At 39.8% G+C, this 18,445-nt stretch overlaps 2 non-coding genes across 2 annotated transcripts; one reads left to right on the forward strand and one right to left on the reverse strand.

Annotated features, from left to right (window-relative positions):
* Positions 1–351: 351 nt before the first annotated feature.
* LOC112739566 (small nucleolar RNA R71) lies at positions 352–458 on the reverse strand. The gene has a single exon (XR_003170498.1). It is a non-coding gene; the product is annotated as a small nucleolar RNA R71 (small nucleolar RNA).
* Positions 459–14,447: 13,989 nt separating this feature from the next.
* LOC112739194 (small nucleolar RNA R71) lies at positions 14,448–14,551 on the forward strand. Its single transcript, XR_003170131.1, has one exon. It is a non-coding gene; the product is annotated as a small nucleolar RNA R71 (small nucleolar RNA).
* Positions 14,552–18,445: the final 3,894 nt, after the last annotated feature.

Below are 18,445 nucleotides of genomic sequence, written 5' to 3' on the forward strand. Positions count from 1 at the left end.
ATGAATCTAGGCACACATAAATTTCTACCCCAATTTCTTACTTATAACTCAAGAAAGTGCATAAAACCTATTAAAAACAAAGAAAAAAGCTAGTGAAACTAGCCTAAGATGTCATGGCATCAACTACCCGGGGAAGATCTTCTTAAGCATCGTAAGGATTTTCAAGTTGCATGCTCCACTGCAAGAAGGCATGGTGCAGATGAAGTAGCAGTTTTGGTGTTTGCTTTCCCTTTCTCTTTGGAGGGAAAAGCAAAGGAATGGTTTTATACTCAACCGGGATATGTGATTTCCAATTGGGACTTGTTGCGTAAGGAATTTCTGGAAAAGTTCTACCCACCACAAAAGAGTGATAAGCTGTGAAAGGAAATCTCTTGCATTATGCAATGAGATGGGGAGACTCTTTATGAGTACTGGGAGAGATTCAAGAAGTTGTTGGAAGCTTGCCCCCACCACTGTACTGATGAGTTGGTTCTTGTTAGCTATTTTTGTCAAGGAATGAACCCCCAAGATAAGCTTCTCCTAGATGCCTCTAGTGGCGGATCCCTTACCAAAAACAAGACCGCCGAGGAAGCTTGCGAGATTATAGCGGATTTGGCGGACTCCACTCAACACTCAAGGGTAAGGAATCCACAACCAAAAGCTTTAAGTGAAGTTTCTCCTTCCGGAGATGCCGTTTTAACAAAGACCCTCAGTGAGATGGCAATTTTGTTGAGACAAATTACCCAAGGGCAACAAATTCCCCAAGCCTTGATAGCTCCTCCACCTCAACCTCCAAGAATTGAAGGACCACCAAGATCATGTGGTATTTGTGCTTGTAACAACCATTACACTGATGAGTGCCCTCAACTCTAAGAGGACACTACATTAGCGGTAGCCAATTATACCCACAAAGACCCGACTACAATCAACATGGAGGAAATCAAAACCCAGGGTGGAGGGATAATTATAATCAAAGGTGGACCAAGCCCCATAAGCTCAACCTTACCCAAGCCAACAAGCCTACTACCACCAAGCTCCTCAAGGTCAAACACAATATCAACAATCCTACCAACAACCTTTACAATCTCAATGATAAACCACTATTTTATGATTTATCTTGTGCTCAATTGAGTATTTTTTATCTACTCTTTACCCACTTATTCATATTATTTGCATGGTTTTACATGTACTTTCCTAATTATGTGCTTTGATTGAAAACATGCTTCTTTGATCTTATATTTGCTTATTATTAATCCTCTCTTATTACCATTAGATGCCTTGATATATGTGTTAAGTGTTTTCAGATATTATAAGGCAGGAATGGCTTGGAGGATGGGAAGAAAGCATGCAAAAGTGGAAGGAATGCAAGAAGTTGGAGAAATTGCTAAGCTGTCCAGCCTGACCTATCTGCACTCAAACAGCTATAACTTTAGCTACAGAGGTCCAAATGACGCGGTTCCAGTTGCGTTGGAAAGCTAACATCCGGGGCTTCGATTTGATACATAATATGTTATAGTTTCTTTGAGGCTAGGTGACGCGACCGCGTGATCCATGCGGCCGCGTCGTAGTGACGAAAAACCAGCGTGGCAAAATCCAATCCCAGCGAATTCTGGACTGTTTTTGACCCAGTTTGCGGCCCAGAAAACACAGATTAGAGGCTATAAAGTGGGAAAATGCATCCATTCATAAGAAGGCTTCCATAATTCACTTTTCATGTAGTTTTTAGAGGGAGAGGTTCTCTCCTCTCTCTTAGGATTTAGGATTAGGATTCCTCTTAAAGGAATTAGGAGATATTATTATTTCAACTTTATTATTTCAACTTCTTCCCAGGTTCAATGTTCTTTTTATTTCTTTTCTCAATTTTGTTTATGACTCTCTATGTTTAGATTGATTTTCTAATTAATATATCTGGAGGTATTTCAGACTTATGATTGCTCCTTTTTATTATATAAATAATTTGGATTTTTCCCTTTTGGCTTTGGTTGATTTATTGGTAACGCTTGAGCTGTCAAATAAAGCAGTGGTTGAAATTGGGAGTTGCTCCTATAACTCTAGTCTTTCCATAGGAATTGACTAGGACATGAGGATTAAGCTAATTAATCCACTTGATTTACCTTCATAGTTAGAGGTTAACAAAGTGGGATTAAAACCCAATTCTCATCACAATTGACAAGAATAGGACTTCCAGTTCTTATACCTTGCCAAGAGTTTTATTATTTATTTAATTTAATACAATATTACTTTCTTGTCATTTACTATTCTTGCTTTTTATCTTATACATTAAAACCTCCCAATTTACAAACACATAACCAATAATAAGAACACCTCCCTACAATTCCTTGAGAAGACGACCCGAGGTTTAAATACTCGGTTAACAATTTTTAAAGGGGTTTGTTACTTGTGACAACCAAAACGTTTATACGAAGGGATTTTTGTCGGTTTAGAGACTATATCTACAACACGACTGTTTTTATGACATTCTTTACTGGCAAAAATCCCAACGTCACTCAACCTCAAGGGAGGTATCAACATCTCCATAGTAGACCTAACCCTTCTCAAGGCAATCAAGGCCCTCCTCCTAATCAACCGTACATAAATGACACACTCCAAACCTTTATGGAAGAGCAACGGGAATTTCACAAGAAACAAGAAGCGTATATGGCTACAATTGCCGAAGCACTCACCCGTCTGACTCTTTCCCCTCCTACTACACAAAATGCCCAACAAGCCACAACTTCTATGGTTTGCCCTCACAACCTCAATCGGATCCTAAGGGAAGCACCAATGCTATTACCCTTAGGAGCGGCACCAAGTTAGATGAAATTGGTGTTGTGCCTACAAGCTTGAGTGAGGAAACCCATAAGGAAGAGGTGGAAGAGGATATGGGAGTGATGAAGGATGATGAGGAAGATGTTGAGAAGGATGAGGAGGAACCACTCAAGTCCAAGGTGCCAAAGAGGAAAAATCTGATTAAAGAGTGGTGCGGCAAAATTGTGATTCAACACTTTTCACACAACTCCGTGAAGCTGAACAGCAAGTGCAATGGGTCGTCCAAGTAATACCTTACGTGAGTAAGGGTCGATCCCACGGAGATTGTCAGATTGAAGCAAGCTATGGTCATCCTTGCAAATCTCACTCAGGCGGATTAAATTGGTTATGAAGTTCTGATAATTAAAATATAAATAAAGCTTAAAATAAGATAGAAATACTTATGTAATTCATTGGTGAGAATTTCAGATTAGCGTATGGAGATACTTTGTTGCTTCTGAACCTCTGCTTTCCTACTGCCTTCTTCCAACCATGCGTTACCTTCTTCCATGGCAAGCTGTATGATCCTCTCAGATGAAAATAAATCCATATGTGCTGTCACCGCACGGCTAATCATCTGTCGGTTCCCGCTAGCGTCGGAATAGGACCATTGTCCTTTTGCACACTATCACTGCGCCCAACATTCGTAAGTTTGAAGCTCGTCACAGTCATCCCTTCCCAGATCCTACTCAGAATACCACAGACAAGGTTTAGACTTTCTAGATCTCAGGAATGCTGCCAATAGTTCTAGCCTATACCACGAAGGTTCTAATCTCGGATTCAGATGCTCTGTTGTCAGGAGAGACGATGTGAATCGTTGATTAGAAACCCATGAGAATATACTCCGGCTGTCGTCCAATGACTACATTGAACATCATGTAGACCACTTGTGGTTGTCAGGCACGCGGATCTTAGTTAAGCGAGTAACGAAGATTGGGTGATTGTCACGGGACACCCCTTCATTCTGACTTAACTAAATTAAGAACAAGAGTATATCTTAGAGAAGAAGTAGGCTTTAATTGAAGGAAAAACAATAGTACTTGCATTAATTCATAAAGAACAGCAGAGCTCCACACCTTAATCTATGGGGTGTAGAAACTCCACCATAGAAAATACATAAGTGAAAAAGGTCTAGGCATGGCCGTGAGCCAGCCTCCAAACGTGTACAATAGTCTATGATAGTATTCTCTAAAACTATCCTCGATTACAATAGTAAAAAGTGCTATTTACACTAAACTAGTTACTAGGGATTACAGAAAATAAGTAACTAAGTGCAGATAATGCAGAAATCCACTTCCGAGGCCCACTTGGTGTGTGCTTGGGCTGAGCATTGAAACTTTTTTGTGCTTAGGCTGTTCCTGGAGTTAAACGCCAGCTTTGGTGCCAGTTTGGGCATTTAACTCCAATTCTGGTGCCAGTTTGGGCATTTTACGCCAGAAATTTTAGGCTGACTTTGAACGCCGGTTTGGGCCATCAAAGCTCGGGCAAAGTATAAACTATTATATATTTCTGGAAAGCCCAGGATGTCCACTTTCCAACACAATTAAGAGTGCGCCAATTGGGCTTCCTTAGCTCCATAAAATCTACTTCGAGTGTAGGGAGGTCAGAATCCAATAGCATCTGCAGTCCTTTTTCAGCCTCTGAATAAGATTTTTGCTCAAGTCCCTCAATTTCAGCCAGAAAATACCTAAAATCACAGAAAAATACACAAACTTATAGTAGAGTCCGGAAATGTGATTTTTGAATAAAAACTAATAAAAATATAATAAAAACTAACTAAAACATGCTAAAAACTATATAAAAATAATGCCAAAAAGGGTATAAATTATCCGCTCATCAAAGAGCCTATGCCCATTCCATTCCCAACCTTGGCGATGAAGGCGAAGAAGCAAGAACAACTTGACCCCAACATGGTAGAAATTTTTAGGAATGTTGAAGTAACTGTCCCTCTTTTCAGGACATTCAACAAGTGCCCAAATATGCCAAGTTCCTCAATGATGTTTGTACCCACAAGGAGAAAATTGGCGAACTCAACTAAAGGCTGGTAGATGATTCTATCTCTTCTTTAATTCCTAAAAAAATACAATGATCCTGGCCCATGTTTGGTTACTTGCTTGATTAGTGGGGTAAAGTTCACGGACTATATGTGCAATTTGGAGGAGTGCGTAAGCATTATGCCACTCCCCATTTATGAGAGATTGAACTTGTCACCCTTAAAGAGGTCTGGGGGGAGATTCGTGTTCGCCAATAAGAGCATTGTATCAGTTGTGGGGATTACAGAAAATGTTTTGGTTGACATCCAAGGTTTACTCTTTCTGGTGGATTTCCACATTTTGGAGACTCCTCCCATAGACTCAGACAAGCCATCATCCATTCTACTTGGAAGGCTGTTCCTAAAGACATCCCGATTCAAGATTGATGCACATTTTAGAGTCCATTATTTTGAGGCCAATGGCAAGGTAGCAAGATTCACATTGGAAGAGTCAAGGAAACCCATCCTCGAAGCTTATTCTATCTTTGGGTGCGATATAGTTGAAGATAAAGTGATTGAGGTTGGAAAGGAACAACAAGAAGAGAAGATTGCCAAGAAGTTTGATTCAAGAGATGACACTCAATTTTTGCCATCAGTACGAGCGCACACCCCTGTGCGCCCGCACACCCTTTGCAGCACCCTCTGGTGGCAGCGCCAGCACTGCCTGTGTGTGCGCGCTGCCCTGTTTTTGATGCCCTGTGCGTTGCACTGCTTTGTGCATACGCATGCAGTCCCTTTATTGCACTTCTCGTGCAGCCGCACAGACTTGTGCGTCCACACACAAATAGACAGCCCTCTGGTGGGAGCGTCGTCAGAATTTGTGCGCATGAACAACCTTCCCCATCTTTGTCCCTGTGCGTGCATATGGACTTGTGTGCACACGCCCACATGACTCTTCACCTCAAGCGTTCACACACAAAAAAAAAAGAGAGAAGAGAATTTCTTTTTGTGCGAGCGCACGACCTTGTGCGCCTGCATGCGCTGTTGCAACCCCTCTGGTTGGAGCAAACGCATGCTCTGTATGCCTGCATCCCTCCCAGCTTTTCGTGAGTTGTGCGTATGCACACATCCCTTATCTTGCGACCCCTGTGCGCGCGCTCCCTGTTGTGCGTCCGCACACGCTCATACACCTCCTCTGGTCGCAGCGATCGCATGCTGTGTGTGTTTGCAACCCTTCTAATCTTTGCTTTCTGTGCGTCCGCACAGGCCTCCGTGCGCCCGCACGCGACTCGATTTGGGCGTTATCAGGGAAACCTACTGATTCACTCGGAAACTGTCTCTCAACAAATTTCCTACCAACAAGTGAACCGGATTGTCGTCAAGTAAAAACTCACTGTAGAGTGAGGTCGAATCCCGCAGGAATTGGTAGATTGATCAATGTTAATTGGAGAATTGTGCTAGTTGAGCAAAATCTAGTTTAATTGAGAATTGCAGAAAGTAAAATTGGCGAATTTGTAAGAAATTAAATGGCAGAAATTAAATTGCATGAAATTAAATGACAGAATCTTAAATTGCTAGAAATTAAATGGGAATGGGGAATTAGCATGAAAGTAAAGAGCAGAAAGTAAATAGAATAGGTAGATCAGAGATGAGGAAGCTCATTGGGTTTTGGGAGATATTGAACTCTCCGGATCAAATCATTTTCATCTCTTCCTCAATCAATGCATTCATTGACATTGCTTGGCAATCTTAGATTATTGGATCCCAATATCTAGGCTCACCAATCTCTCTAAGCATGAATAATTGCCCAATGTCTTGATTTAATTGCTCATGGGAAGAGTTGAAGTTCGATCACTGATTATACCACCCAAATTCATAGATCAAAGTATTGGTAGGATTACATGTCACTATATCCATCCAACCCTCAATCTAATCCAATGTGAGAAAGCAATTCTAGCATGAATTCTTCATCCCCCTCTCAAGGATCCAAAGAATTCCAATTATGGATAGCTTCTCTCTCAAGACAACGATCCAATTGAATTAAGACCAAAAGCTTTCTAACAAAAATCAAGAGAAAAGAAAGAAGAAGATGATGAAAATTACTATTGATCCATTGAATTACAATAGAGCTCCCTAATCCAATGAAAGGGGTTTATTTGTTCATAGCACTAAAAATGGAAATTGGAATTAAAAGATACATTGCTGAAAATTAAAGAATTCAGAAAACTCAATTGAACCGAAAATTGAAAAGTGAAGTCAAAGTTCCTCTAACTTAAATTCTAAGCTATTTATAGACTTTCTTCCATTGATCTTCAATCTCTGAATTGGGCTTTTGGATTTGATGGAATTGGGTTGAAAATGGCTTCAATTGGTTTCCCTTGCTGTTGGAAGAGATTTGTTTGAATTGCAAGTTCTGACGCTTCATGTTGGAGTCAACGTTTGATGGCCAACGTTGATTCAAACGCCTTTCAGTAGAAACCAGAAAAACCAGATACTTTGCTATAATTGGCATTTGACTCAACATTGGAGGTCCAACATTCTGCTTTCTCACGCGTATACGTGCATTACGCTTAAGCGTGAAGTCTGTGGTTTTGATTATTCACGCGTACGCGTGCACCATGCTCACGCGTGAATTGCCCTTTTTCCCATCCACGCGTACGCGTTACTGACGCGTACGCTTCGATTCACATTTTTCAATTCCAAATTCTGGGCTTCTCATCGCAGACGTTGGAGGCAACGTTTGAGGCAACGTTGGACCTCCAACGTTCGATAGGTGACGCGTACGCGTACGCGTGACCGACGCGTGCGCGTGGATGGTCAATTTTGCCATTCCTTGCGTACGCGTCACTCAAAATTTATTTAGCTCAAGAATTGAACTTTTTATCACCACGTTGGGGGTAACGTTGGATGTCCAATGCTCCCTCCAACGTGAGCATCACTAATTCATGCAAAGACTTGCTCTGCCTCTCTTCCAACGTTGGAGGCAACGTTGGTGGTCCAACTTGGCCACCAACGTTGCTTCTTCTTCATATTTTTCATGCTTCTTCTTCAACTTCTTTCCATGCCTTCCTTCACCTGTCATCAACCAATATATGCATCAAAGCCTTGCTAAAGTCATGAGAATTCTCATCATTCTTAGCACAGAAGTAATTATAGCATAATTCTCATGAAATTGCATCAAATTAATCATAGTCAGATGAATATAGGTATGCATAAATTTCTACCCAATTTGTTTACTTATAACTCAAGAAAGTGCATAAAACCTATTAATAACAACGAAAAAGGCTAGTAAAACTAGCCTAAGATGCCCTGGCATCACAACACCAAACTTAAATCTTGCTTGTCCCTAAGCAAGTACTGAATTATTAAGAAGAAAGAATGAAACAGAAGGTGATGTTCATATAGCAAGTAATCATTATTAGTAAATGGGGTTTTATGCAGAAAATGCAGTAACTCACTTCTTATTGATCTTTAGGCCTAGAATGTCTCCTTCAAGCATCAATTAACATACTGCTATGAATTCTTATTATTCATTTATCCTTGGTAGTTGCTTTTCTTTATTTTCTTTTCCTGTAAACTTTAGCTCAGTGTCATGTGTTGTAGCAGTTTCTTAGCTTATTTATACTCAACAAATTTTCACTACAGACACTTGGTTCACAATTTTTCTTAAGACATTGATGCCCAACACCTCTTTGGGTTACTAAATGTCTTGTAACTAGGTTACTCTTGATAATGGACTTTCGGTTGATAATCCCGGGTTAGTTAACCCAAGTTACTAAGTGTTAAAGTACTCTATAGAACCTAATCATCCAAGAAGATCCTAGTACAAAGGCACCACAGGCATATGTCCTAAGGTCCAAGCTATTGGTGTCTAGACTTATTCTTTGCTTTCTTTTGTTTTTTTTCTGCCACTTTTGGCTTTTCTTTTTCTTTCTTTTTGTTTGTTTCTCTTTCATCCAAGGACTTTTATTTACTAAGATTCATAGACAACATGCTAGTTTTCACTAAAAGGGGAACAATCTATCTTTTATTCATTATAAGTGAGCTACTACACAATCAAACATACATACCACCACTTACGGTTATTTCACTTCTTGCTAAAAGGAACTATTCCACTCTTTGCTCAAACATTTCTTTTATTTAAAATGAAAAGACTCAGGAGACAAGATAAGCATTCAACTAAGTGAAAGTGAAAGCACACACACCTAGGCTAGCCTACTTATTGCATAATTAAACATAACAGAATGCAGAAAGACTTAAACTACCAATTGACTTTTAACATGGGCACATTCAGACTTCCAATTTAGAGCATCTCAATGTTGATGGAATTAAGTAACAATACAACATCTTGGTGGTGCCTTCTAGTTGCTTCCTCTCTGTTATCACCATCTTTGGCTTTTGTGTCCTTCTTCTTATTCTTAGCCAATTGTGTGTATTCCTTCCAAGAGAATTGGTTGAATTCCTGCAAGTTATTGGAAGTTTCTTGTTCCCCAAGCACTTGAGAGATTGTTAGCATGCATGTATGTTTGTAGGCTTTTGAACTTAAGTTGGTGTGTGCACACCAAACTTAGTTTCTTGCCTTGTGCAGCAAATTGAATCTATGCAGACAACATCAAGTACTTTTATTTAAGAAAGTAAACTATGAACCAGAAAACAACTATTAACTAGATAACAGACTAGAACTAGAAAACAAACAACTTTTGAGTAATTTCTCTGATTGTTTGGAGCTGATAAGTAGTTATGCTGAGGGTGCAATGTGTTCTTAATGACATCTGTGGTTGAACACCAAACTTAGATTTACATATTCACCCTTAAATCTCTTTGGTGTGCAACACCAAACTTAGCTCCTTGCAATGCAGAGAAATCTTCTTAGTCTCTTATTGACAAGCTATGAAAAGAGAATTACCTTTGGTTGGGTTGCTTCCCAACAAGTACTCTTTTAATGTCACTAGCTTGACGATTAACTCTTTCAGTCGAGTCTGTATTTTATCTTAGGCTTCTCCTTCATATCACACAAATAGTGCTTGAGCCTCTGTCCATTCACAGTAAAGGTCTCCTGTGATTTTTCTTCGATAATCTCTATATGTCCATAAGGGGAAACCTTGGTGATAAGAAAAGGGCTTGACCACCTTGATCTTAACTTCCCAAGGAAAGTTTCAGTCTGGAGTTGTAAAGTAGCACTTTCTGTCCTTCCTCAAAGCTTCTTGGTGCAATCTTGAGCTCGTGTTTTTCCTTTGCCTTTTTCTTGTATATTTTGGCATTTTCATAGGCTTGGGATCTGAATTCTTCCAATTCTTGTAGTTGTAAGAGCCTCTTTTCACCAGCAGCTTGGCTATTAAAATTTAACAACTTGAGAGCCCAGAAAGCCTTGTGCTCAAGCTCTAATGGCAGGTGACAAGCCTTACCATACACCAGTTGATATGGAGACATTCCAATTGGTGTTTTAAAGGTTGTCCTGTATGCCTAAAGAGTATCATCCAGCTTCTTTGACCAGTCTTTTCTTGAAGCTCCCACCGTCTTTTCCAGGATCCTTTTTAGCTCTCTGTTGGATACCTCTGTCTGGCCACTTATTTAGGGGTGATAGGGTGTGGCAACCTTGTGCTTTACTCCATATCCCAGGAGGAGGGTCTCTAATGGTCTATTGCAAAAATGACTTCCTCTATCACTGATGAGTGCTCTCGTAACTCCAAACTGACTAAAGATATTCTTTCTTATGAAGTTCAAAACCACCTTGTTGTCATTTATAGGAGTTACAATGGCTTCCACCCATTTGGACACATAGTCCACTACCACCAGAATGTAGTTATTTGAGTATGAGGTTGGGAATGGTCCCATGAAATCAATCCCCCATACGTCAAACAGCTCAAGTTCCAAGATGAATTGCTGTGGCATCTCATTTTTCTTGGGCAAATTTCTAGCCCGCTGACACTCATTACAGTTTTTCACTAGATCTCTTGCATCTTTGAAGATGGTGGGCCAAAAGAATCCGCACTGCAAGACTTTTGCTGCGGTTCTTTCTCCTCCAAAATGGCCTCCATAACAGGAACCATGACAATTCCATAAAACTTCCCTTCCTTCCTCCTCTGAAATACATCTTCTGAGCAATCCATCTGAGCATTTTTTGAATAAGTATGGCTCATCCCAAATAAAATACTTTGCATCATTGATGAGTTTCCTCTTCTGATGCTTGTTAATCATTGAAGGAAATTTCCCAATAGCCTTAAAATTAGCAATGTCTGCGAACCAGGGTGCCTTATGAACCAGCATTAATTGCTCATCAGGGAAGAATTCATTGACACTTGATTTGTGGGTGCTACCTTCTTCACAAGGAATTCGGGACAAATGATCTACTACTTTGTTCTTCACTCCCTTCTTGTCTTTAATCTCAATGTTGAATTCCTGCAATAGCAAAATTCACCTTATCAGTCTTGGTTTTGACTGTTGTTTTGCAAGTAAATATTTTAGTGCTGCATGATCAGTGAAGACAATAACTTTAGATCTAATGAGATATGATCTAAACTTGTCAAATGCAAATACTATTGCTAGCAGTTCTTTCTCACTAGTGGTACAATTTCTTTGAGTTTCATTCAAAACCTTGCTGGCATAATATATGACATACACTAAATTGCCTTTCCTCTGTCCAAGTACTGCCCCAACAGTAAAGTCTGATGCATCACACATCAGTTCAAAAGGCAAATTCCAATCAGGTGGGGCAATGATAGGTCCTGAGAAAAGCTCTCTTTTCAGTGTTTCAAATGCTAGTGTGCATTTTTAATCAAATACAAAAGGTGTATCAGAGACTAACAGGTTGCTCAAAGGTTTTGCAATTTTGGAAAAATATCTGATAAACCTTCTGTAGAAACCAGCATGGCCTAAAAAACTCCTAATTGCCTTCACATTACTAGGTGGAGGTAATTTCTCAATTAATTCCACCTTAGCTTTGTCTACTTTTATGCCTTTTTCTGAAATTTTATGGCCAAGGACAATCCCCTCTATTACCATAAAATGGCATTTCTCCTAGTTTAGAACTAGGTTTGTCACCTTTTTAACACTAAGGCAAGATGATTAAGGCAATTGGGAAAGGAATCTCCAAAAACTGAAAAATCGTCCATGAAGACTTCAATGGATTTTTCAATCATGTCTGAGAAAATAGACAACATGCATCTTTGGAAAGTTGCAGGGGCATTGCACAATCCAAAAGGCATGCGCCTGTAAGCAAAAACTCCATATGGACAGGTGAATGATGTCTTTTCTTGATCTCTTGGATCAACCACTATTTGATTATAACCCAAATATCCATCAAGAAAACAGTAATATGCATGTCCTACCAATCTCTCCAGCATCTGGTCCATAAAAGAAAGTGGAAAATGATCTTTTCTAGTTACTTAATTGAGTTTCCTATAGTCAATGCACATCCTCCAGCCTGTTACTATTCTTGTGGGAATGAGTTCGTTCTTCTCATTGGGTACAACGGTGATCCCTCCTTTCTTTGGAACCACATGGACAGGACTCACCCATGGGCTGTCGGAAATGAGATAAATGACTCCTGCCTGCCATAGCTTCGTCACCTCTTTTTGGACTACTTCTTTCATGACAGGATTCAATCTCCTTTGGGCTTGAATGGATGGTTTGGTGTCATCTTCCAGCAAGATCTTATGCATGCATATGGACGAGCTTATCCCTTTTAAGTCAGCAAGGGTCCATCCAATGGCATCTTGGTGCTTTTGCAGCACCTTGATTAATTCCTCCTCCTATTCTTGACTAAGGGCAGAATTGATGATCACTGGGTAACTTCCATCACTTCCCAAGTATGCATACTTGAGAGTAGGAGGCAGTGCTTTCAACTCCAGTTTGGGTGCTTCCTTCTCTTTTTTCCTCTCCTTCGATGTACTTGACTAGGCATTTCAGCTGCATTGACATCAACAGCCTCAACATTTAACATGGAATCACCCTCTGTCAATTCTTCAAGTGCTTCTTCAAAGGTTTCTTGCACCACAATTTCCACTGCATCTAGCCTCATACACTCTCCTACTGACTCTGGTGGATAACTCATGGCTTTGAATACATTGAATACCATTTTCTCATCATGTAGCCTAAGGGTAAGTTCACCCTTTTAGACGTTAATGATGGCTCCAGCAGTAGCTAAAAATGGCCTCCCAAAAATGATTGAAGCCTTAACTTCTTCCTCCATATCCAATACCACAAAGTCAGCAGGGAAGATGAAGTCTCCCACTTTTACTAACAAGTCCTCTAGTATTCCGTGAGGGAATTTGAATGACCGATCTACTAATTGGAGGGCCATTCTTGTTGGTTTGGCTTCCTCAATCTTCATTCTTTTCATCATTGTTAAGGACATCAAATTTATACTAGCTCCCAAATCACATAAGGCTTTCTCAATTGTTATTTTCCCTATGATGCAGGGAATTTGGAAGCTTCCTCGGTCCTTCAATTTTTGAAGCAGCTTATGTTGGATGATAGCACTACATTCCTCAGTTAATACCATAGTTTCATCATTCCTCCAACTTCTCTTCTTGGTCATCAATTCCTTCACAAACTTAGCATAAAGTGGCATTTGTTCTAGTGCTTCTGCAAAGGGAATGTTGATATAAAGTTTCTTGAAAATCTCCAAGAATTTGAAGAATTGGCTGTCCTTTGCATTCTTCATTAGGCACTGAGGGTAAGGAGCCTTTGGGACATATGGCCTTAGAACTTCTTTCTCTTTTGATGGGTTGGTAGCAAGTGCTTGTGCTTCTTCCTTGGCGTTTGAAATGCCCTCTTCCTTCTCTTCTTGAGTCTCCCTTGGAGTCTCTTTCAATTCCTTTCCGCTTCTGAGTGTAATAGCTTCGCATTCCTCTTTTAAAGTTGTCCTGGTGGCATTACCTGAACTGTGGCTAGGAGCTTGCTTGGACAAGTATCCAATTTGTGCTTCAAGTTTTTGAGTGGCAGCATCTTGGTTTTGCAAATTGGATATTACTTCCTCCTGGAATTTCTTCATGATTTTAAATTCCTTGCCAAGGTTTGCAAGCATTGCTTCCATCCTGGCCATTCTGTCATCATCATGTGGTGATGATTGGTTGAAATTGGGGTGTTGAGAGTGGTTGTTGTGGCTTTGGTATGGTGGCTGTTAATAGGTGTTTTGTGTGGTATGATATGGCCTTTGGTAGAGTTTTGGTTAGTGGAGTTGTTATACTGGGTTGGATTGTGTGGTCTGTGGTCTTGATTTTGGTTTTGTTGGTTCCCCCACCCAAAGTTTGGGTGGTTTCTCCAACCAGAATTATAGGTTTTAGAATATGGATCATTAGCTTGCCTAGATGAAGTTCCAAGGTAATTAGCTTCCTCCTAGTTAACTCCTTTTTTTGTTTCCAACACTCTTTGAGGTGATGGTTGAGTGTGGATAGCTGCAGCCTGATTCTTCTCCATTTGCTTGGTCAATTCAGCCAGTTTCTTGGTGATCATCTTATTCTAGGCTAGGATTGCATCCATCTGGTTTAATTCCAAAACTCCCCTGTTGTTGCTCCTATCTGAGGCATAAAAATACTCATTATCAGCCACTGTCTCTATAACATCAATAGCTTCTTCAATGGTTTTTTTCTTGTTAAGGGAACCTCCAAATGAGTGGTCTACAGCTTTCTTTGATTCACAATTCAGTCCTTCATTGAAGATATGAAGTTGCATCCACTCATTAAACATGTCAGGGGGACATTTCCTTGTCAAATCTTTGAATCTCTCCCAGGCTTCATAAATAGTTTCACCATCTTGCTGTCTGAACGTCTGAACTTCAGTTCTCAGCCTGTTGACTTTTTGTGGAGGGTAGAACCTTGTTAGGAATCTATTCACCATATCCTCCCAGGTTGTTAGGCTTTCCTTTGGAAATGATTCCAGCTATTTTGATGCTTTATCCCTCAAAGAAAATGGAAACAGTAGCAATATATAGGTGTCAGGATGAACACCATTAGATTTAACTGTGTCATATATCCTTTGGAATTTAGTGAGATGCTCATTAGGGTCCTCTTGAGCACTTCCTCCAAAAGAACAGTTGTTTTACACAAGAGTTATGAGCTGGAGCTTCAATTCGATGTTATTAGCATTGATAGTTGGCTTTTAAAATGCTGCTACCACAGTTTCCTGGGTTTGGATTGATGTATGAGCCTAAAACTCTCCTCACTTGTCCTGCAGGGTTAGCTCCACCTCTTCTGGCATGATTGTTCACCTCTCCTTCATGATGGTTTTCCATATCATCCTCCATGGTTATATCTAAGTCTTCCTCCCCTTCTTCTGCACCAACAGCCCTCTTTCCTCTTGCTTCCCTCCTTAATCTCAGGAAGGTTCTTTCTGGTTCACTATCAAATGAGTGATAAACCCCAATTTTGTGGTTTATCTTGTGCTTAATTTGAGGGATTTTATCAACTTTTCTCACATTTATTCAATGAAATAGCATGGTTTTGTAATTCTCCCTAAATTTGTGCTTAAGCATGAAAACATGCTTTTTAGGCCCTAAAATAGCTAAATTTAATTCACTTTAATTCCATTCAATGCCTTGATATGTTTGCTAAGATATTTTAGGTTCATAAGGCAAGTATTGGATGGAAGAAGTGAGGAGAAAAGCACGCAAAGTGGGAGAACTCATGAAGAAATAAAGGAACCGCAAAGCTGTCAAGCCTTACCTCTTCGCACTCAATCGACCATAACTTGAGCTACAGAGGTTCAAATGAGGCGGTTCTAGTTTCGTTGGAAAGCTAACTTCCGGGGCTTCGAAATCATATGAAATTTGCCATAGCTGCCTGACGTATAGGGGTGCGTACACGCACATGACACGCACGCACTGATGGATTAGCGTGGGTCCATTTTGGGCAACTCGTTGGGGGCGATTTGTAGCTCATTTTGGGCCCAATTCAACTAATTTCTGATGCTATTGTTCCCAAGGATTGAGGGGGGAAGGAACAAAGTACTCATAGCTTAGTTTTTCATCACGTTTTAGGGGTAGAATTCTAGAGAGAGAGGCTCTCTCCTCTCTCTAGATTTAGGATAGAAATTAGGGTAAGGTTAGGTTAATCACTCTCAAATTTCTCTTTCAATTCTTGTTTTGATTTTAATTCTCTTCATATTTTAGTGTTCTATTGTCTTAATCTTCTTAGTTTCTCTTGTTAATTTCTTGTTTTGCTCTCTTTTATGTTTATGAACCCATGTTGGATTTGGTTTACATTTAATGAAATTTGATGTTTGATGTTTCTTTTATTGTTGATCTTGATTGTTATTATTGATTTCTTGCTTATGCTAGTTATGGGTTTCCTTTAATTCTTGCATTTTGTGATGTTTACTTTTCTTGCATACTAGGTGTTTGATAAAGTATTTCCTCTAGTTTTTGAGTAATTTTCTTAACTCTTGGCCTAGGCTAAGGCAATTGAGTGACCTTGAGTGTCATTGGGTCTCATTGAATTGGTGATTTGAAAACCCTTGGTGGTCAATTTGATAACCATTGATACTAGCCTACTACTAAGTCAATTGGTAGCTAGGTTAGAACCTATGAATTGATGTTGATCAAGCCATTTGATATGCTTCAAGTATAGAAGTAAACTTAATGAGCTTGGTTCCTCATAATTATCAATATTTGGTTTGTAGACAAGGATGGTGATCTCAATTACCTATGTCTAGCCAAGAGTCCTTTCTATTTCTTTTATTAGTTCTTGTTATTTTACTTTCTAGCCATTTATTTTCTTGCAAAAATACAAAACCAAACCCCTTACCCCCTTCATAGCCAATAATTAAACACTTTATTGTAATTCCTTGTGAGACGACCCGGAATCCAAATACTTCGATTAATTTTCATTGGGGTTTGTACTTGTGACAACTCAATTTTTTTATTGGGAGGATTGTTTGTTGGTGTAGAACTATACTTGCAACGAGATTTCAATTGTGAAATTCTATACCATCACAACAATTCACTCATCAAAATGGCGCCATTGCCGGGGAGTTGCAATGATGTTATATTATTGGCTATTGTGAATATGTGAATATGTTTGTCTTTTGCTTGTTTGTTAGCTTTTGTTAGGCTTAGGACTTATTTCTCACCCCTTTGGCTATGAATTTGGCTCAAATTATGTTATAGGGAATGGAAGCTACAATGAGTATGTGCATCAAGGATGGAACAATCAAAGATAGGAGGAGCCTCAAGGGATTGATCAACCTTCTTGGCAACAACAACCTCCGGACTCTTATGGGTATAATTCCAATCTTAATGCATATCAATCTAATGGATGTGGTGACCCTTATTGTGATTGTCAATAACCACCACCATATGCCTATGAACCACCCTCTCAACATAATTTTGAACCACCTTACTCACAAGTCCCTTTTCACCAAACACCTCCATATGACCCTAATCCTTACCCACCATACCAATCACCTTATGAACCATATGAACCATATGTAGAACCACCCCAATTCCACCACCAATACCCTCAAGAACCTCCACCTCCATACTATTACCAAGATGAATCACCTCCCATGCATGATAACTTTCAACTACAAAATGAATTTCCCTTTCCACCACAATCCTCTATGGAAGAATACCCATACCCATCAATCCAAGAGCCAGTAGATCGCCTCAAGGAAGCAATGGATCGGCTTCAAGCAATAATCCATCAAAAAGAGCAAGAGGAACCCAAAAGAATTATGAAGCTATCGACGCTAACCTTGCTAAAATTGAAGCTAACTTGGACTCATGGGACTCTTGCAACAAGCAAAGCATCTCCACGGATGAATGTGAGAAATCAACCAAAGAAAGGAGCATGAAGGAGATTTTAGAATCTCAACATGAGGACAAAGGAATGAGTATGTCTTGCAATAAGTGGAGAGTGAAGAGATTGTTAATGAAGAAGAAGTGGTTGAAAGCCTAGGCAAAGTTGAACAAGAGGTGGATTTCAAACTTGAGAGCACTTCCACACCAAGTGATGTTGTTGATGATTTTGTGGAAGTTGTTGAACTTTCTTCCAATGAGCTTGAAAATGATGTTGAGGAGGATAATACGCAACCTCCTAAGTATATAATGAATGATGAAAATTTGGAAGAAGGTGAGCAAATAACAAATCTTCCTCTTGGAGATGAGCCCACACCAACACATGATCCTTTGGTATTTGAGGAATCTTCTCCTCTTAAAATTGAGGTGGATGTTGAGACAAGTTCCACATTACCTCCAAGTTGTGATATGAAGAACAGAGAAGAGCTAGAAGAGGTTGGTGAGGAAGTAATTGGACATGAAGAGCCTTGTCAAGAGGTGAACATGGAAGAAGCTTGCCAAGAGGTGGAGGTATTCAAAGAAGAGCACAAGGGAATGGAACTTACAAGACCATTGGAGACGTCCCTTCCGAAGTCACCATCCAACACAACATTCAAGTGGGTAAAATTCTTATCTCTAATCTTTACTTTCCCACTTGAATATGGTTTGATTGAAAATGATGGTCAACTTAGAGCTCTTTGTGGAGTTAAGAGTAAGAGAGAATTGTGTAGTAGTTGGAGACATTTCTCTAAGTTCATGATGGTTGTATGCTCCATGTTGAATAGTAATGGTTGGTGTAGAACCAAATTGCATGGGTCTAGGAGAATGTTGGAGGCTTAATTGAGAATTCACAAGCCTTGTCACCCAAATTTAACTATGGTAGTCAACGAAAAGATGGGTGCAAGAACAAG

This window comes from Arachis hypogaea, chromosome 13 (assembly GCF_003086295.3).
Source record: "Arachis hypogaea cultivar Tifrunner chromosome 13, arahy.Tifrunner.gnm2.J5K5, whole genome shotgun sequence".
Taxonomy (NCBI): Eukaryota; Viridiplantae; Streptophyta; class Magnoliopsida; order Fabales; family Fabaceae; genus Arachis; species Arachis hypogaea.